Source organism: Lissotriton helveticus, chromosome 12 (genome assembly GCF_964261635.1).
Source record: "Lissotriton helveticus chromosome 12, aLisHel1.1, whole genome shotgun sequence".
Classification (NCBI taxonomy): Eukaryota; Metazoa; Chordata; class Amphibia; order Caudata; family Salamandridae; genus Lissotriton; species Lissotriton helveticus.
The window spans coordinates 66,089,990-66,110,278 of NC_136073.1; the positions used below are offsets into that span (position 1 = coordinate 66,089,990).

At 45.1% G+C, this 20,289-nt stretch overlaps 1 protein-coding gene across 2 annotated transcripts in view; it reads right to left on the reverse strand.

Moving 5' to 3' along the window:
* The window catches only part of ARHGEF15 (Rho guanine nucleotide exchange factor 15), a 415,996-nt gene that overhangs the window by 302,759 nt on the left and 92,948 nt on the right, over window positions 1-20,289 (reverse strand). Inside the window, exon 2 of one of the 2 annotated variants that reach the window (XM_078670671.1) lies at window positions 16,639-16,749. The exons of the other annotated variant lie outside the window; for it this stretch is intronic. The gene's annotated coding sequence lies outside the window, so the exon portion shown is untranslated. The remainder of the gene's footprint in view (window positions 1-16,638; window positions 16,750-20,289) is intronic. 2 annotated transcript variants of the gene reach the window in all.

A 20,289-nucleotide genomic window follows, 5' to 3' on the forward strand; every position in this document is an offset into this window, starting at 1 on the left:
GTGTGAATCAGAAAAGAAAGGGGTGTACTAGTTTTCTGAATGCTGAACGGCAGACCTGTCCTAAGGCTTGAGAAAGAACAGGAAGAGAACCTCACACTCCAGCTATCCAGTGATTGCTGGCCTCTGAAAAACGTGGACAACTCTTTATCATTTCAGCCATTTTTTTCCCCCAAACTGTTTTTTTATTAACTTTACGTTGAAGTAGTCAATAACGTGAAAGGTTTATGACACTATATATTACATTAGGAGGAAGGAAGTGAATCCCATATTTACAAGGTAGTGGATGAGAAGGAATCAAGATGGCGTCGCTGCTGAAGCAAGGATCAGAACGAACGAATGAAAACCCAAAGCCTGCCCCGAAGTCCCATATCACGGTACACCAACTGCGGGACATGTCCACAAACAAAGCGATGTCGGGTCGCCAGTGGGGTACCAAAGCAGTCATACATGTGACACAATTGAGGGAAATATTGTAGGTTGCCCTCCTGGCTATTAAGGCGCTGACGGAGTGGCATGGTTGGGCGACCACCCGTTCACAGTTTGAGTAGGCAATGTGCTGCCTGGTGAGGTTTGAGAACATGGGATACTCCTCACCGTGGCATGGTAGGGCTCGAGTTGGGGTACCACGTGGGTGGACGGCGTCCCCCCACTTATTTTACCGGGAGCTCGATAACTGGAGCAAATGGAGCCACACATTCACTCTTTGGCCTCTCTGGGGCGAGATGAGATCCCATTCAGAACACTGCTCACGCACTGGCTTCTCTGATGCAATCACATCTGAGGGGTGAGTGAGGGGAGGCAATGAGTCTGATGGTGCAAGCCACCTTTTGTGACGTCACTTCCTGTTGTGACTTCAGCGTCCCCCTACTTCTTTTTTTTAGGACGTGTGCCCTGTGGCATGGGATCATGTTTTTTGTTGCTCCTTAAATGCGGATCAGTCCTCGTCCCACTCCGATGCTCTGGGCTGTTGGTTACACCAGCCATGTGACGTCACATGGTTTTGCTGGTCAATGACATATGGAAACAGCTTATGGTAGCAACAGCTCCGTGCCCTGCGAACGGGGACCATCGGAGCCACAAAACACAAAGATCACACGGTATAATGCACAGGAAGCTTCCGGGTCACAAGGTCACGTGAGGAACCTTCAACCAGTCTTGTGTTTTTCAGACAGCAGCATTTCCCATTCCTGGTCTTTCTGGTCAATGTGTAAAAAACTACAAGTCCCAGAATGCAAGGTGGTGGCTAAAAAAAGCAGGACTAGCTGATGTGGTTAGGCTGAACCTGGATCAATGGATAGCTGTGCTTATTAGACAATAGGCTTGCAGTCTTAGAACCTTCAATAAGTTGTTCTTTATATAAAGAATGTAAACCCATAATGAGAGAGAGAGACAGAGAGAGACTGAGAGAGAGAGACAGAGAGAGACTGAGAGAGAGAGACAGAGAGAGAGAGAGAGTCCTCAGCTGGCGGGTAAATCAGGCCACGCAAATTGTTGCCCCGCCCCTCCCGGGGGTACATTACAAGGAGGGGCGTCGGCTAATGTCTTGTCTCAGCAGCTTGGGAGTCATCCATCACATCTTTCTGAACAAAAGGGTGGGTGTCCAGTTACGGAATCAGGCAGCTGGGGGTGGGTGGGGGATGCTGCGTTAACGCTACTCTGTCTGCTCAGCTCAGAGATGGTCAAAGTTGTTCCACGAGGCCTCAGGGCAGAATATTCACGAGACACATGTGCATACAATGAGGCTGTGCACGGACATCTTAAGGATTTTCGGGGCCATGGCTGGGCCAAAAGTATTTTGGGGGCCCCTGTTCACCATTGCCTACGTAACGTTTGTTCTTGTGTTTGAGTGTCTGCCATTTATTGCAGTACTATACCTCTACTTGTACTTTGTACGCTTTTGTAACCTGCACACGTCACGTTTTCCTCCCGTAATGCACCGTTTTCTACCTCTTGTATTTTGTTTGCTCACAATTGTCATTTTTTGCCTCATGTAACTTAACGTTTGCTTTTGTAATTTGTTCACTTGTAATTTTCTCCTCATTTATCAGTTCTGTTCCTATTGTGAAGCGCTCTGACACCTTCGGGTAAAGTCCGTGCTATATAAAAATGTATAAAATAAATAAAATAAAAAATAAATAAAGAACAGCTTTGAATTTGCGACCCAGTTTCAGCTCTTTTACGCCCTCTTTGGACAGGTCACTGACAGTGCAGAGACGCTCTCCAAATTCTAAACGTGTTTACATCTAATATTCAGGGATAGTGTCTTGTGTTTTCAACATAGTAACACAGCAGCAGCGCACTAATATTACTACAAATAATCGGACACCCTCCTATTTCTCGTATGTGAGGTACTGCTTTGATCTAAAATAAACTTTATGGATGTTGAATGAAACAAACACAACATTTCTCCGTAGAATGTTTGTCATAGACCCTGCACATCACCCACATTATAAATAAATGAAAGGAAAACAATATTTAAAACAATCTCTTTAAGAATTATTCACAGTCATCAGGGCAAGACTCTGCAGAACAGAGCTTGCTCGGTTTGGGGGGGCTGGTAGGCTGGGCCCTGGGCCAGAACCCACTTGGCCCTGCCTTAAAACGTCTGTCATACAGTAAGGGATTATTTAAACTACCTGGCATGATTCTCTCCACTAGACACCCCTGGTTTATCTGATAAGATAGTGCATTGGTTAATGCACATGCAGCAGAGGTAGTTGAATTTAGCACCCCGGAATAAATAGGATCACAGCTGGGTCGACAATGCTTTATCTCCTTCCAAGGTGTATAAAATGTGAACCAGTGAGTGGTAAGAAGCCGGATTATTATTGAAGAAGCAATTGTGGTGTAAACCATATGAAGGGCAGGATTAGAACAGGTGCGCAAAGTTTGAGTAATTTCCTTATGTAGGATTATGTGGAATTTCTGAAAATCTGAAATTATGTGAAGTTATGCAAAAGTGGCTTTTACTGCTAATTTTTAGTGCAAAATACATCCTGATATCCATTTCGGACAGAAGGAAACAATTAACTGTTAGAAAAAGTGCCATGAGCAATAGCCACTGGTGTTCTGTTCTTTCACATTGTTCCCTTGCCCCTGTGATAGAATTGTTACATAAACTGTTTAATGTCATCTTCTAAAAGGATTTAAGAACTTCTTTCAAGACCGAATTCACGCAAAACTTCAACATTAAAAACGAGGGACAGGGCGATTTCTGCTGTCCCAAACTGCGAGTACCCTAAACACGTGGGCAAGGCCGGTGTTAGCACTGGTGGCGCCCGGTGCGACTGTCTTATATGGCAGCCCCCCAATGACCTTCTCCTCGGAGTCTCTCACTACCACCCAGCAACAGTGCCCCTCATCTCTCCATAGCCTCTCTCTGACATACATTTCATTTTTAGGTCTCGCCTGTCGATGCGCATGCGCATCGAGCAAGCGAGACTATAGGGGCTCATCCAGACTTTATCTAACTTGCAAGGAATCGTGGCGATTCCTTGCAGTGCCCGTGACTTTTAAGCTCAATGCGCATGTGCATTGAGCTTAAAAGCGCGTGCACATGCACCCAGCCGCCTACTCTCTCTCTCAGCCTTCCCACAACTCCGCCCCCTCACTACTTGATTGCACGGCCGCTAGGCCGTGCCTCCCCTACTCTCCTCCCCCCTCCTCCTCTCCTCCCATGCCTGCCTGCCTCAACTCTCCGCCTCCCGCCCCCTCCCCCTGCACGGCCGCTAGGCCGTGCCTCCCCTACTCTCCTCCCCCCTCCTCCTCTCCTCCCATGCCTGCCTGCCTCAACTCTCCGCCTCCCGCCCCCTCCCCCTGCACGGCCGCTAGGCCGTGCCTCCCCTACTCTCCTCCCCCCTCCTCCTCTCCTCCCATGCCTGCCTGCCTCAACTCTCCGCCTCCCGCCCCCTCCCCCTAGTTGAGCCTTGTGACGCTTACTCACATCGGAGTCGAATGTCCAGTAAAAACGAAGGAAAGACTGATTGAGGAAGCGATGAAGAAATACTGGGTGAAAAAATCAGGCACCCGAAGCTTTGTCCTTTTATAATGACAGGTCTAATATGTGCTGAAATTGGAAAAAAAGCCATAAGATGTGATTTGTGTTCGATCAGCAGTATAACTAATCAAAGTTAAATCGCACGGAGGCACACTTGCTAACGAGAAAAATTCATTAACAAATACGTATGAGTAAGCATTGCATAGCAAATAAACAATTACTCAGGCATAATCAAGAGCAGGCGTTTTCCCCCAAAGAACTGAAACACCAGAAATCGATATCTTGCCGTTCAGGGACTTCGAGAGATAAATTGTGGTGGTTCCAATATGGCCGCTCGGCTGTAGCAATCGGAGACTTGAGTAACACAGTCCACTCTCTATGTTTACTAGAGGCGCCAATTTCAGTTTTTTTTAAAACCGTACTGGAACCTCTGCAGCTGTTATATTAAGGGAGCAGAAAACGTCTATTCAGGTAACATGGGGAGAGGTGTGCAGCCGATGGGTTGGGTTGAGTTGACACCAGGGAATGCAGGCACAGGAGTCGCCTCGATCGTACTGCAAACATACACGAATTTAGGGATTCTTAGTCATCCAGTGGTATAAAGCTGTCATTTGCCAATAACAGTTTTGTCAGTGGCAACTTCGTTTTTGCAATCGCTTGGACATAGAAAACCGGCCCCATGTCACAACGGTTTCCGGTAGTTCTACGGTGACCAGATGTTCGCAACTAAATCATCGGCAATGTTAATCGTTTTGGCTTGAGTTGTACATGAAAATACAAACTTGCTCTATTGCCTCTGACTGTTCGTGTCTCTATTCTGGGCTGCTACTGTCGCGTGATTTAGGGAGACCTGCCAGACCAACTTGCATTCATTCCTACCGATCCCTCTTAGGTCTTTGCTAGAGACCTGGTATTTGAGAGATGCCGAGTGCGTCAGTAGTATGTGAATGCTACTCAGTGTGGGATTGTTGTCTGCTAGTATGTGATGAGCGTAAGAATCGTTTCAGTGTGAGAGCTAGTCAGTAAGGCGGCTGAGAGTGCTTGTATTTACTAAGTTTTACTTTTACACCTTAAAGGCTTCAACGTTCACATCATGTTTTCATTAAGGCAATGGCTAAAGAGACAGTGTGTACTAATTTAACAATGGGTGGCTCTTACTCATGAGTTAACACTGCATAAATCATTCATAAGAGTTTTTTCATCTGCTACTGATCCGCGAGATTACCTTTCCAGAGGCTGTTCAAAGAAAGGGGACATTAATGACCCCTCCTATCCATTTATTTACTTTCAAGAACTAATGACCACTGACCCGCCAACCCCCAATCTCAGCAAGATTTCCTCTCCCTTCCTACATTAATGGAACCAGCATGCTTCACATTGCATCAACGCATCTTGAGGCAGCGTTTAAAAGATGGCATGTTGACTCTGCATCGGCCGCTAGGCCGTGCCTCCCCTACTCTCCTCCCCCCTCCTCCTCCTACTCTCCTCCCCTGCCTGCCTGCCTGTCGTGTCGCACCTCTCCCCTCTCCGCCCCCTCCCCTGCCCGCCGTGTTACGGTGAAAGGCTTGTTATGCCCAGGCGCCTCTTTTACTGTTCCACCAGTCTGGACTGGGAGCGGGGATAAAAAGCGGCAGGCCCCGCAGTTCCTTATCTTACGAAAAGCGGGCTGGCAACTTCGATACCCCGCTCTCATTACCCTATCTGTCGCCATTTATTTCAAAGGGCACCATTGCGCATAAACATTGCGGGCATGTCATGAAACCATTACGACACACTTGTGAACTGGCTGGGACGCAGCAGCATTTCCCACCAAGCGTTTATCCAAAACCAGTTCATAGCGTGCATGATCTTGACTGCTGATCTCCGTCTATATGGAAGTCACGCTGTGGTTTTCACGTGATCAATGAGTATTGTGAAATAATCTTCAAACTGTATGTCTAATTCCCACAAGTCTTGATCAGTGAAGTCTACCTCGGGTGATCATTATTCACTGTGGTGTTTGTCACTGAAAGCGCCTCTGCTGTATACTGAACGGTTTAAATCGAGCTTCTCAGCAAGATTTCCTCTCCCTTCCTACATTAATGGAACCAGCATGCTTCACATTGCATCAACGCATCTTGAGGCAGCGTTTAAAAGATGGCATGTTGACTCTGCATTGAAACACATAAATGAATCTGTCCTTTAAACAGCTGCTTCTAGAGCCAAAACAAATAAATGTCCCTTATTAGGTTTTTTTCGAGACAAACCTGCCGCCCAACAGAACCGTGTTGCAGGTGAGTTTGTGTTGGATTCCATTATCTTTTCTTTTCATTTCTTCTAATCTTTTTAACACTTAGTTCTGACCACGTCCAGTGGAATAGATGTGCTGATCAAATATTTCTCTGTGATTAACAGGTTTGCATTCCTGGCTTGACTTTTATCTCATGTGGCAGGGAGCGCACTGCAGACACCACGCCACGCAACGCCACTCATCCACGCAACGCCACTCATCCACGCAACGCCACTCACCCACGCAACGCCACTCACCCACGCAACGCCACTCACCCACGCAACGCCACTCACCCACGCAACGCCACTCACCCACGCAACGCCACTCACCCACCGCCACTCACTCAATGCCACTCACCCACGCAACGCCACTCATCCACGCAACGCCACTCATCCACGCAACGCCACTCATCCACGCAACGCCACTCACCCACGCAACGCCACTCACCCACGCAACGCCACACACCCACGCAACGCCACTCACCCACGCAACGCCACTCACCCACGCAACGCCACTCACCCACGCAACGCCAAGTAACCAAAAACATTTCCATGACAAAAAGGAGTCTCTGGCCCTTAATCCACCCACCATATGCAAGCGTTTTCATCAGCATAGCATATAGCATATCTACTAGTGATTTTTAGTTAAAGCTTTTACAAATGTTTATTGCTTTTTTGATTTGTAATTCTTTAGCATTGGCTACAAAAAATAAAAATGCAAAAGATTTACAACAAAAAACCCATAAACAATTCTAAATGCACTAACTCTAACGCTGCGAGACCTATTGCATTTCCAATGCTTGTTTATAGTGCTTCTCAATTCACTAACTCAGTTCTGCGATCTGCATGGTAAACGTTGCTCGCAGCAGACACATGAACCCTCTGTGCTACTTTAGGATGAGTCAAAACTGACACCAGACACAATTCCGATCTCTTGTAGGAACATTAATCCCCAGAGTTATCTTGACATTGTTATTGTTGCCTGAAAACTGCTGAACTCACAAGGAAGTTCACATACTTTTAAACAGGTTATTTTCAAACCCAGCACCCCTCACCAAAGTCTGCGCCAGGGGCGGCTGCACCGGTTATACTGCCCTAAAGCCGGCCCTGCATGCCGATGGGTCGCCCAAGTCCATGAAATCAGGTGCATTTAATGAGGGTCAGGGTCTAGAAAGGAGACATTACTAGGGTCCAGATTCACTTTCCCTAACTGACAAACATCACAATTTACATATACCCAAAAAAGGATTATGGCAACTCACTTCACCTGAGCATGCCCAAATCAGTCATTAGCAAATTACAGGTTGTGCAGAACGCAGCTGCACGGACCTTGTTAAAGATACCGAGACACACCTCAGTCGGGAAAGGTGCGGCAGACCTACACTGGCTATCAGTCGCCCAAAGGATCACATTTAAGGCCTTGTGCATTGCACACAGAGCAATCTGTACGCAAGGAATGCCAATCTTTCGTCAACTCATTGCCCACTACATCCCCAAGAGGGATCTCAGATCCTCCAACACACATAGGGTCTTGGTTCCAGCTATTAGAAGAGCAAGAAGTGGGGGGCGGTCCTTCAATGTCTCTAAGCTCTGGAATTCCCTTCCCCTGGCACCTTGTACGTCGGCCAATGAACTTTCTTTCCGAAAACTACCCAAAAGCTGGTTATTCGAGAACCAACCCTCGAAGGAGCATTCTCACAGTCAGAGTCGTTCAATTAGCACTGGGATGCTTACGGGTCGCCATGCGCTCTATAAATCCAACTAGTATACTATAGTAAAGGAAAGGGAGATCAAGAGCGCCAACATATCCATACCAGAGCACACACCACTAACACCACATCTAATGGCGCACACATAAGGAACAAAGGGTTGTGATGGACAGCTACAACGTGATCACTGGGGGTCATGAAATGTTTCTACTCTGAACACAGGGGTAGTATCTATGTCATTCTCTTCGTTTACTTCCTCATCAGTGGCTGTAAATGGGCTCTTCTTTTTGGCTGCGGCCCTGCTGGCCGGGATCACTGGGACAGAATCATGTCTGCAGGTTGGAGACAATACAGCATAGGGGTAACAAAGAGACCGCTGTAGAGGGAAGGTAACAGCACAGTGCTGCGTAGGACTGTCCGAGCAAGGTGTTGTAACAAATCTGAAAAAAGCTATGGAAAACCTAACAGGTCTAGGGTTGGCTGCTAACTTTTGGCTTTGCAAATGCTTGTGAACAACTTTTGTAAAGTTTTACAAGGCGGCTACTTTTGGTATGTAAGTCCACACTGTGCAAGAGTAGAATGCGGTCACTCACAGAGAAGTAAGCCAATGGCTGAAGTGGCCTGGTCCATTTCCCCATGCTGTGTTGCTGTGGTGGGCGGAACATAAAAGTGAATGACACACCAATAGACCGATGAATGAAGGGAGCTAATGCCAGACCTAAAAAAAAGATTAGAATTAGGAAAACCCAAATCAACTGGATCTTTAAGACAATATAGAGGAACTAGAATATTTGGTGTTCTGTACGGCTTTGTTTCTTACTTCCGGAACATCTAAGTTGTATTGGAGGGCACCAAGACCATTGTCCGCAAAGTTCTAGTCGTAAGCTCCCATTTCGCATTACGTACGACAGGTAAACACAGAAACCTGTTGTTTGCAAGAAACACCTACCCTACTCCATTTACGATGGCATTTACACAATTTGGCTTACATCTCTTCTGGGCAACGAGTCGAGTGTATAATATGCCAGTGTTGCAATTCACGGGCATCATTCTTCACTTACTGCTTGGCAGAGCTCTACAGAGCTTAGGAGCTGATAATTTATTATGCAAGTGCACGATAAACTAAGAGTTTCGTCACAATCTGCTCCTTTTACATCGCAAATAACGCTGAAGAGATTGAATAGTTCCGACTGAAATCCAAAACGTCATCGCAGCACGCGTTGCTATTGTCTGGGAGTCTCTCAAGGCTTTCATTGGAGGGATCCAAACCAGCCGTTCGATCCATTAATTCACATATATGCAGTCACAGGAAGATGAACACAGGGATGCAATTGATAACGAGGATTTGGTCGTTCTGCACCTAGAGGACAAGCTCCAGGCAGCAAATCTTCAATTTAAGGCATTTTAGAAGGAAATATTTATTAAAAAAATGTACAAGCTTGCAGAGTCAAGCTGCTGAATGAGTTATGACGCTCTTTAGGAAAGAAAGTATGAATACAATAAAAAAAACAGGACTCATAAGAACACAGAGGGGCTTCTGTTGGGAAATCAGAGAGGTATTGTTGATTATCTAGGTTTTTTTCCAATGATGTCCTAAGAAGGTAGTGATAGGACTTGGGGAATGCCATTAATATTGGAAAAAGTTTGATTGTCCTGAACTATCTTAACCCAAGAAAGGACACTGACCCTGCCTGCTTATTTTTAAGAAGTCTCTGCTGTGATTGTTTTGCTAGATGAAGGCAAGACTGCAGAAGCAGATGAAACATCAGCAGAATTAAAAATAAAATAAAAAATAAGGAGTTTATCTCCCCTCTTTTTATAGTTTTTGGAAGCTGAAATGTCTGACAATTTAGAGTTAGGCCAGTTCAGTTATCTATACATAACAAAGATAACACTTGTCCCTCAACCCAGCAACCAATTTCCTTTTAAAATTGTAGTAGGAAGATTAAAAATCAACTAATCATGCGCTAATATGCAAAATGAACATGGTTTTGTCCATGGTAGTAACACGTTTTACCATTCAAAATCTTACCAAGTCTCGTTTTGATTTTGTTATTTCTTATCATTGTCTGCACAAGTTAATTATTAGATGCCGAGAAGGCCTTCGACAGAGTAAGATCACTTCTACGGGCTGTTATGAAAATATCTGGTTTCCCTGCAGTCGTCACTGCAGTCAATAAGGCCCCTTATCAAGCAAAGCTGCCGTCTTTCTAAATCTGAGGGACAGTCTCTGCATGGCTACAGATCAAAAAGGTGCAAATTATAAATGGGTGAATATTAAAGAGGCACTAACTCAGAATTGGTTTATGTCAATGAAGTTCAGGGTCAAACAGGAAGCAAATTAGTGGGACCCAGAAGTAAAACTGGTCCATATTAAGCCCAGTTGGCAAAGAGCTGCACAATAGTGGAGTTCAGATTCTAAAAGGATGCCTCGTTATTAGATTACTTACAAACGCGCGCATGTAAATGAGGGCTAAATTAAAAACAGTTGCATAGTGATAAGGTGCATGCTCCTACCTATATTTTAAGAAGTTAGGGATTTGAACTGGCTGAGAAAATTTGATGCGTTTAAATGAGCTCCAGATGCAAACGGGTGCATGTTAATGAGATACAGACTCCAAAGGGTTGTATAGTAATTTAGGTCAAATGGAAACAGCTGGATATTAATTAGGTCCAGAATTCAAATGTTTGCATGTTACTAGGGGCCAGATTCCCAAAGACTGCATTTTAAGGTGGTCAGCTGCAAAATGGTTGTGTATTAATGTGTTCCAGATGCAAATTGGTGGCATGTATATATTAAGTTCACTAGTAAAAATCCATGTCAGGAGCAGTGGGTCTTGTATGCAGTAAGGGAGTACGGAACATTTCGAGCTGTGGTTCAATAAGCGGGTGGGGTTAGGGCGAGGGGTGTGGCCATTACTCTATACGTGGGTCCCCCGGACAGAAGACACTTGGAGTTCTTCCTAAATGGCAGAGATGGTGCTCCCCGAAGAGTGTACCTTTGCTTCTTTCTGGAGTGGGCGAGTCGTAGAGCCTGATGTCTGTCGTGGTGTTTTGGGGTCCAAATGGCACAGCCACCGTGAGTTGTCTGATGCCACGGGTCCATCGTCACAGAGGCTTGAGGAGGCCACGAACAATCTATAGTGTGATCAGAGGCAAGTGTGAGCCGGAGGTAAGAGGTCTTAGCACACGCATAGGTAACTTGGTGAACAGTTGTGTGCAGTACTCTTACGAGGTACCTTTCTTCGTGTCTCTAAGGTGCAAGCCTTGCCTTTATGGGACGTGCTTTTGTGCCGCAAAGCCTGGATGAGGAGGTATGATACGGAAAAAACCTGCAATCCTGTAAGGTTTATTACAGTGTTGCTATCCACAAATGATGGTCGAAATGCAGAACTAATCAAACTAACATTCACCCCAGTCAAGCGATCTGGCTTAAATCCATTGTTATTTTGCTCTCCATGCCACCCCATTTTAGACGCAGCCGTATGCAAATCAGTCTTGATTCTGCTCCCCATGGGAACAGTCCAGACCGAACTCCCAAGCCAGGTCCTCCCTGGACCGGAAACGAGCATCCTGGGACCGGTTTCAGGGTATCACCCATCATCAGTCCAGGTGTAGCACCATTTTTGAAGTTTGACCTTAGGACACACACTCTTTTTTGCCCCCCCCCCTCGCTCGCTCCCCCATGTGCGCACATGAATATGAGCACAAGGAGGCTGCCAGCGAAGAGGAGACTCCACCCCAACCCCCCAGACATCCACTGCCAGACCCCAGTCTGGAGCTGGGAATGGGCGTTACGAGTTCCGCTGTAGAGCAGAACAACGTAGCAAATGATGGTAACTAATAAGCTGAACAAGAAAGCACAAGATCGCAACTAGAGATCTGACAAGCAGGCGTAAGATTGCTACTAACTAAAGTGAAAGTTTGTAATTAGCGAGTGGATCGACATTGCACGTGTTTGGAAGTGGGCAGTAAGTTTGTAATTAGCGAGTGGATCGACATTGCACGCGTTTGGAAGTAGGCAGTAAGTTTGTAATTAGCGAGTGGATCGACATTGCACGCGTTTGGAAGTGGGCAGTAAGTTTGTAATTAGCGAGTGGATCGACATTGTTCATCTGCCTACTTCCAAAAGTGTGCAAACGGTCAGACTTTGTTTTTAAATTCTTTGATACTTTTTTTTGACATGGCATAAACTAGTGAGCGGAACATAGTAGACTATGTTAGTATCTATTGTGGTCGATAGAAGTAGTCCAGATTTTTAACCATCACCTGATCAAACATGTTTGGCTTCTGATCTCAACAACAGACTGCAAGGATGAACCTGCAAATTTCTACAAACAAACTCAGGTTTATACACATAGGATTTTAGCTATCAAGGTGAACAATGGAGGACAAGTTTGCAAGCAAGCATGATCTGCGTGCTTGCAGACGTTAGTAATGATCCAACTGGCGAATTACCACAGTTGGTAACTGCTAAGCGGAAGAAGATACATTGAGTATGGATCGGAGTAAAGAGACACATCTGTGTAACTAGGACGCTGAACGAAGCACACCAGTTTATAGCGGAGTTTGGGGCAAAATAGCCTGAACAAACGAGCAGGCGTTTGCGATTAGCAAGCCGAACAAAAGCACCAAAGTAAGTCAATCTGAAGAAAGATGGACACACTTGTAACCATCAGACCAAACAAAGACCAAAAAAGTTTGTAGCTAGCAAGTCGAGCAAAGGAGCACGCTTGCTTATCTCATGAATGAAACACGCAACAACAGAACTCAATGTATTTTTAAGCTGAACAAAGGACAGCTTTGTTACAACGGAAGCTAAAAAAGAAATCAAATTAGCAACATGAACAAGGGAGTTACAATGTGTAACTATCCAGAGCAGCAATAGGGCACATGTTCGTAACTTCTGAAAGCTTGTAACTGGGCGGAACACAATAGTATACATTTGTAACTATTGCGTAGAGCAAGGAGGCGGAGTTTCTATTAGTGAGCAGAACGAACAAAGAAGAAATATGTTGTACTACTTTGGAGAAAATAGCTTAAATTGTTTTGATTTTTGAGCTGAAAATAGCAGGGTATGTATCTTTTGAGCCAAACAAAGGTGGCCAAGATTGTAACTTTTGAACTCAACGAGGTGATATAATTTTGTAACACTCTATGGCGGTAACTACTGTATTGAAATTGCATTTATATAGCACTTACTACCCCTGATGAGGAGACATTTGTGTAGCACGCAAACCTAGCCAAGAGACAAACAAGCCTGTACGTGGTAGAAAGTGGTGATACCATCAGAGAGCGAATCTAGGCAGAGGTGTTACATTCTGAGAGGCAAAGTGCATTGTTATCGTGTCATGACGTAGTGCTCTTTAAACAATTGTGTCACTTTTGTTCTTAAATTGAAGATTTGTGTGGGTGGCCCTGATGCATACCGGGATGTGTTCCAGTCTTGGGTGCGTAGAAGCCATTGTGGTGAACAAAGGACAACACGCATGTACGTAACAGCGAGCAGAACAAAGGAGTGCCCCTTTGCAACAACTGAGCAGAACAGTGTAGCACAGTTTTTTTATTTTTTTATTTTTTTAAAACAGATTTTATTTGTCACAGGTCACATATTCCGCATAGCTCCGTAACCCGTAGACTGCAGCACACATCAAAGACAATACAATAATGCTGTAGACTTTTATACCCCCAACCAACTCCCAGGTTTTTTTGGTTTTTTTAAATAACAAACCCAATTACAGAGCCCAGGTTTGAACACAATGAACTCACAAACGTAGCAGAGAAAACCAATGAGTAAACTGAGCAAGTTATCGCAAGGTTTGTAACAAGCGAGCAGAACAAAGTAGCCAAAATGTATAAAAGTAGCCGGATGTCGTTACTAGTGAGCGGATATAAATAGCATAGGTTTGGGCCTAGGAACCTGAACAAAGGAGGCGGGTTTGTAATTATCAAGCCGTACAAAACAAAGTTTCTACTGAGCTGAACAAAGGAGCCCCTGTTTTTAAACTACTGTGCCTACGCTTGCTTGCAAGCAATGAGCTAAAACTAGGTACAAGTCACGAGCCAAACATGGGAGCACACATTTTTAAACATTGTGCAGAACAAAACAAATCAAAAACAATAAATACTGTGGTGCACAAAGAACATTCATTACTAGGTGTAGAGCTGAAACAAGTCGCCCCGTTGAACAAGAAGCGAGCCAATCAAGCAAGCATGCGCTCCTATCAGGTAATGTGAGCAAAGGAGGTCTGGTGCATACCCATGAAGCACAGCATTGGGCCACTCCACATGTGTGTAACTAAGCAAGCAACAGACATTCCAATGAGCAATCTTAAAAGGAAGCCTTAAGCTGCAGCTGGTTCTCTTATGCCCAGGACAGAGCCCTAATTTGCTCCAAACACTTTCCATATGCCAGGAGCCGGGAGGAGAGTATGGTGTGCATAATATCAACACTATATACCTCTAAAGATGTGCCTATATATATATGCAAAACACTGTGTGTGTGTGTGTATATATATATATATATATATATATATATATATATATATATATATATATATATATATATATATATATATATATATATATACATATACACACACACACACACACACACACACACACATACATATATATATATATATATATATATATATATATATATATATATCGTTAAAATAATTTTTTTACTTGATTACAACATAAACTGAAACCTACTCAGGCGCAAAAAGTGCTTCTCACACCTCAACAGATAAGGCAAGAGGTTCTCTGTTCCGCAGTGTCCAGCTTCAGCAATGTCTTTGGGCCCATCTTCAGCAAACCAACATATCCCTTCACTATTGTTTTCAAATAGTTCATAAATATCATAATAGTAGAAGGTGCCATCAATGGACCAGTGCTTTACTCCTGAGATTTTGAAAATCTTGCTCAGGCGGTGCCGCTCTTAGGTGACTGGAACCAGGGTTAAATTCCAGAAAGGATACAAAAATACTTTTGAGACAGGGAGCCATGTTTCAAACCACTTGTGAGTGTGAGTGCTGCTTACACGTACGTATGGCTTGGTTCACTACCACACATTCATGCTTTGCTTTTACAAAATCTGAATTTATGCTTTTAAACTCCATTACTCTGAAGTAATATGATTTTGGTAGTCAACGTACCTCATGGAGAGCGGACCTTTTAGAGTGAGAATGGCCTGGAAAGTTTTTGAATGCCCAGGAAAGTTTGCGCATAGCCACAAACTTGTGAGTTTGTGAATATGCACTTTATTTAGGTCGTATCCTGTGCTGGAAACGGTCAGAGATTAATCCTTCCAAGGACAAGAATATATCAAGTTCGAGGGCAGTAATGTCCAAGGACCGCGCAATAAATTTGTGGAAGAGCTTTCTACATAGGTAAAAAGAAATTAGGCGTGAAAATGCACATTTGCCAAGCTTTTTCAAATGCAAAATTCTGTATTATGTACAATTCTGCAAGCATACCTGCTTACCCTAGAGAGTAGTTCTGAATTCTTTGCCAATTCCATAATGAATATTTCTAATCCAAAATAAGGTGTAAACATATGGGTGAAAATTTATTTTTTGGGTGAGTTTGGCCGGCTACTTCTGTTGAATGCCATAGGGGTGATGTTTTTCACTCCTGCACCTTGGTAAAAACCAGTGCGGTTGATTGTGCCCCAGAGTAACTATCACTGATTTAGAATTCAAGCATTCCACACATCATTTTGAATTGTCCTCAGTGTGACACCCTAAGTGTGATGCATATGCAAAGACTTGGATCCTGTGCTCACTGTGCCAGAGGCCTGAAGCTGCACACTACTGAGGAGGTGGAAGTAGGCCGAAACCAGACTGGGGTTGCTTGTGCTCCCTCTCAGAGGGGACCCGACCTGGCAGGTCGGGTGGGACTGTTCCTATTGGAGAAGGACCCAGACTGATTTGCATATGGCTGCTTCCTGACTGAGATGGCACAGCGGGCAGAGTAAACATGGACTGGGCTGTGGCCTAGAGTGATTACCAGTGGATGATATTAATTCAAGCATTCCATCCATCACTTTGTTGTGTTCTTCTATAACATCCCAACATCCAGGACAGCTTTGAACTAGGCCTGGACCGTGAACTCAGCTTCATTCTGGGAGTTTTCTACACTCTGCGCTGCTCACGGAGTGCAGAAACCTCTGTTCCGCGTTGGGTAGCGGAGTGTTTTCCCCGCTCGCGCATGCCAATGGTAAGTTTGCGAGCGCAAGTGCCACTTGGGTAGAATTTCTACTTGAGTGGCAGGAAGATCAGCGCGAACGGCAGTTGCCACTGCACTCCACCACTCGTGGAACTCCGCTGAGTTTTTTTGTCACTACGCGGAGTTTCGCATAGCGGAACTCCGCAAACTATGCCCAGGCCTGCTTAGAACCATAATCTGATGCTCTACGCTTGTCATCCGGTGACAGATTCATCGCAGACCTATGCAGGCTGTGCAGATCCCTGGTCAGAGAAATGTGACAAAAACTAGAGGTTGGCGCTCTGCCATTGCATGCCCTCACTCAGGGACTGACCAAAGAGAAAATATTGGATTTCCAAGTGACTTGGCACAAATCCAGGATCCTGTAGGTCAACATACATCTTTTGCCAAAGGAAAAAAAAACATGTTTACTTTTTTTAGAATCGTGTTTACCTGTCCTCTGCCCAGTTCACTTTCACCCGCCCCTTCGCAGTGAGGTGTAGCGCCAAGCGAGTTGAGCTTTCCATAGAGAAGCCGCGGACCTCAGGGTTTAAGAGCCATCACCTACACAGAGCAGAAAATATATTTTGTTTAAAAACACATAAGACTTGTTTAAACTTTATTGCATTTGGTATCACTTTAACAAGAGTGAGTGCCCTCACCACAGCTACACAATTCTTTTTCTCAGCTGTTTTTTGAACAGGGGCATCAGAGCGCTGTAGAAGTCAAGGTGTTTGGGTTTAGGGTGTGTGCAGATGGGCAGTTCAAAGGGAGGAACCCCAAACCTACAAGACCCACTTTTGGGTTGTGCCGAACATTCCTCTGTGTTCTGAGACTCTTTTAGGGAGTCATTGATGTGAGTGAGCTCAGCCGAGACCGGCGTCCGGTCACTCCAGTGAGTGAGCCCCGGCATTTTACTCCTGCTATAACTACAATCCAGTTCTGCTGAACGACAAGAGTCACTGGAGTAAATATAGCGAAAAACAGCAGGTTTTACTTTTTCCAAGGGCACTGGAATTATGCAACATGTGAGGACCAAATTAGGTGGCAAAGTTCACCAAATTATGCGGCAAGAAAGGCTAATTGTACTGCAGCATGTGACACTTTTGTGATAGTATTACTTATTTTGTCATTTTTACATAATTGAACACTGTCTGTGCAATGGTTTTACCTCATTAGTACCAGTTTATCACCCAAATACAACAATTAACAATGGGAAACACTACTAACTAACAGATTTGTAGAGAGTGGTGAGTCACCCGCATGGGTATCCAAGTGCTAGGCTCTTGCTGTTGAAAAGACGGGATCAGTCAAAAAGCCAGGTATGACAGAGAATGGGTTTGAGTTGGGAGAGCAGGAAGCAGTGGCGCTCTGAGCAGTGTGATCTTGCTGCAGAAATGTTTGTGCGGTAGGCACGCGGTGCAAAACAGGACAGGGGAACACAAACCCAATAGGAAAAAACAACCCCTGCGATGGTGTAGGGAGGCCTAAACCAAAGGAAGAAGAACAGATCCTGTGCACACGCAAGCCAGGTAGGTCGTTCCAGGACTGAGCGGTGAGGTGGGGGAAGACGTCCTCCGCTGGCACTTCGGCGGATGCAAGAATGTGAGCATCGGGGGTGGCGCACAGGTGTCTGGAGGGTTGGTGGATATTCAGGTGGTGGTTGATGTATGCTGGTCCTTGGTCATGAACGTGACCACTCAACATTTCCAAAAGGGCTAGTACAAATTAGGTTTCTTAAACTCTGCAAATTGTGCAGCAGATGATGGATTAAGTGGCAAATGCGGCATATCCCTAGTTATGCAGACAACACTGCCACAGGATCGTATAATTCCACTGGCCCTATTCCTTAACCCCTTCAGTGCTAATGACAAAGCCAGCTCGTCATGGGCGTTACCTGCGCTACGCGGATGACGAGCTGGCTTTGTCATAAACAAGCCATTTTTTTATTTTCATCGCACAGCGGGAAAACGCGGTAGCGCGGTAGGGGTTAATATTAAGTTCGACTACATGGATAATATTAACATCTGTTATGCACAGTGCTTAACAGCGGAAATGTGGTTTGAGCTGCTACGTAAAAACAAGTTATTCTATGGTTGCATCATTGACGTCCTGCACCAACCTTGCAGCTACACACAGGGCAGTCTTTCGGGGGTGGGGGGTGTTGAGGTGAACATAAATCAAGGTTAGATAAGGCTAATGGATGCTCCTTGCATGCCTGCAGATGCAGGGGAGGAAGGGGAGTGACTCCTTCACTCCAAGGGAGATTCCTTCAGGTGTCTTGGATGTCAACAGGCCTGGAGAAGAACCTGTAAGGACCACGGGCACAGACGACTCTGAACACTGGCAGGACAATGAGACGAGGAGCAGCGGGAGTCTTCAGATGTAGTCTCGGTTCCCAAAGCGAAGTCCAATGAAGTCCTATGTGCCCAGACGGTTGAAGATAAAGGGGTATCGGATCTGAATATTGTCCCATGATGAATCTACACACCTACCCACAGATAAGCCCTTAAGTAGCCTAGAGAAAGGGTTGGGACGATTCAGGGGTCCCTCCCAGAGGAGGGGCTGGACAGAGGGGAGGATACTCCCATGTCCTTTGTCCAGTTTCATGCCAAAGCGGGAGCCAGCGGCTCCCAGAACTGGTTTGAACAGGAGTATGCGAGGAGTGTGCCCTTCAAAGCAGACTGGTGACACTGGCAAGCACCCTCACCCTAACCCAATACAAGAAGTCCTGTCTGCAAAGTGGTCACACCTCCCTGTGACAGGAAACCTATTGTGCTGCCTTCCTCTACTTGAGCTTGGCTCAGCAGCATGAGGGACGAATTGTGTCTGTGGCTGGCAGCAGCCCTAGCTTGCTGCCAGAATCTGGAAGACTAGTACCTGGAGCATGGGGGGTTTCCAGGAAGAGCCCCACTGTGCAAAGAATCATACCTCCAACACCGCTTGTTACAGCCAGTTTAGAGTTAGCCATTGCGTAATGACGTATGGCCGCTCTATGTATTGTAATGGCTGATGCACTTGCAACCCTGGAGAATGGACTACAGGATTTGTAGGGGTGTCCTGCTCATGCAGAGACACCCTTACACTTGAAACCCAGCACCCTGCCTTCAGGATTGAAAGGGCTGCTTTGGGGGTGAAGTATAGGTTTCAAGTGCAGTGACCTCAGATGTAAGAAAACCTATATCTGTTGTAAGTGGTGCTAGCACCAGCTTACACAGGCTGCAATGGCAGCCATAGGTGGTAGAATATATGCTTCAGCCCAAGGGGGACCCCACGTGTATCTAAGTACCATATACCAGGGACGAAAAAGCATAATTCAGTAGCCCACATAGGGGATGCCCAAATATTCACTATGGTCCAATTTAAGGAGGAATATATATAGGTCATGTGAGCAAGGCTCCACCTAACTGGTCCGTGTCCAGGAAATCTTTGACGTCTATCTGTCGTTGATGTGGCAATTCGGGATATATATATTATATATATATATACATACAAAATATATATACAAAAGGCAGACTTCACCAAAGAAAGCAATACGCGAGTGCGTCAGGCATTTGTAATGGATTTTGAAGCATGCCGATCTGCTGTAATAAAGGACTCTTCGAAAATCAAAAGGAGCCCGACCTGTTATTGAGTGCATTCCAAGCAGCTGGCACTGTGTTTTCCTGATATATACACTCTGAAATGACTGAGAAATGTCATGCTCACTCCCAGCAAGTTGATGATGCAAATAGAGTTTATTTGGCAGCACACTCAACGCATTTCGACACAGAGTGTCTTGGTCACAAGTGAGAAAGTGAAAGTGAGAAGAGACACAAGTAATGACCAAGGCGCATAGCTGGGTGCCATCTTGGAGTGTCGTAGGGAAACCCAAATGTCAAAGCAAGGGAATACTTCTTGAAGCCACAGTGTATGCCTCTGAAAAAATAGTCAAAGACAGTACAGATTTGGAGACGTGTTAAATCCTAGAAATAGGCAGACTGCCAGAACTCTGGGAGAAAGATCGTATCAGGAAGCAATATAACAAAAATAATAATATGTATGTTACAAATTGTAACAAAGAGTCTAATCAAACATAATAGAACACGGCTAATATCCCCACAT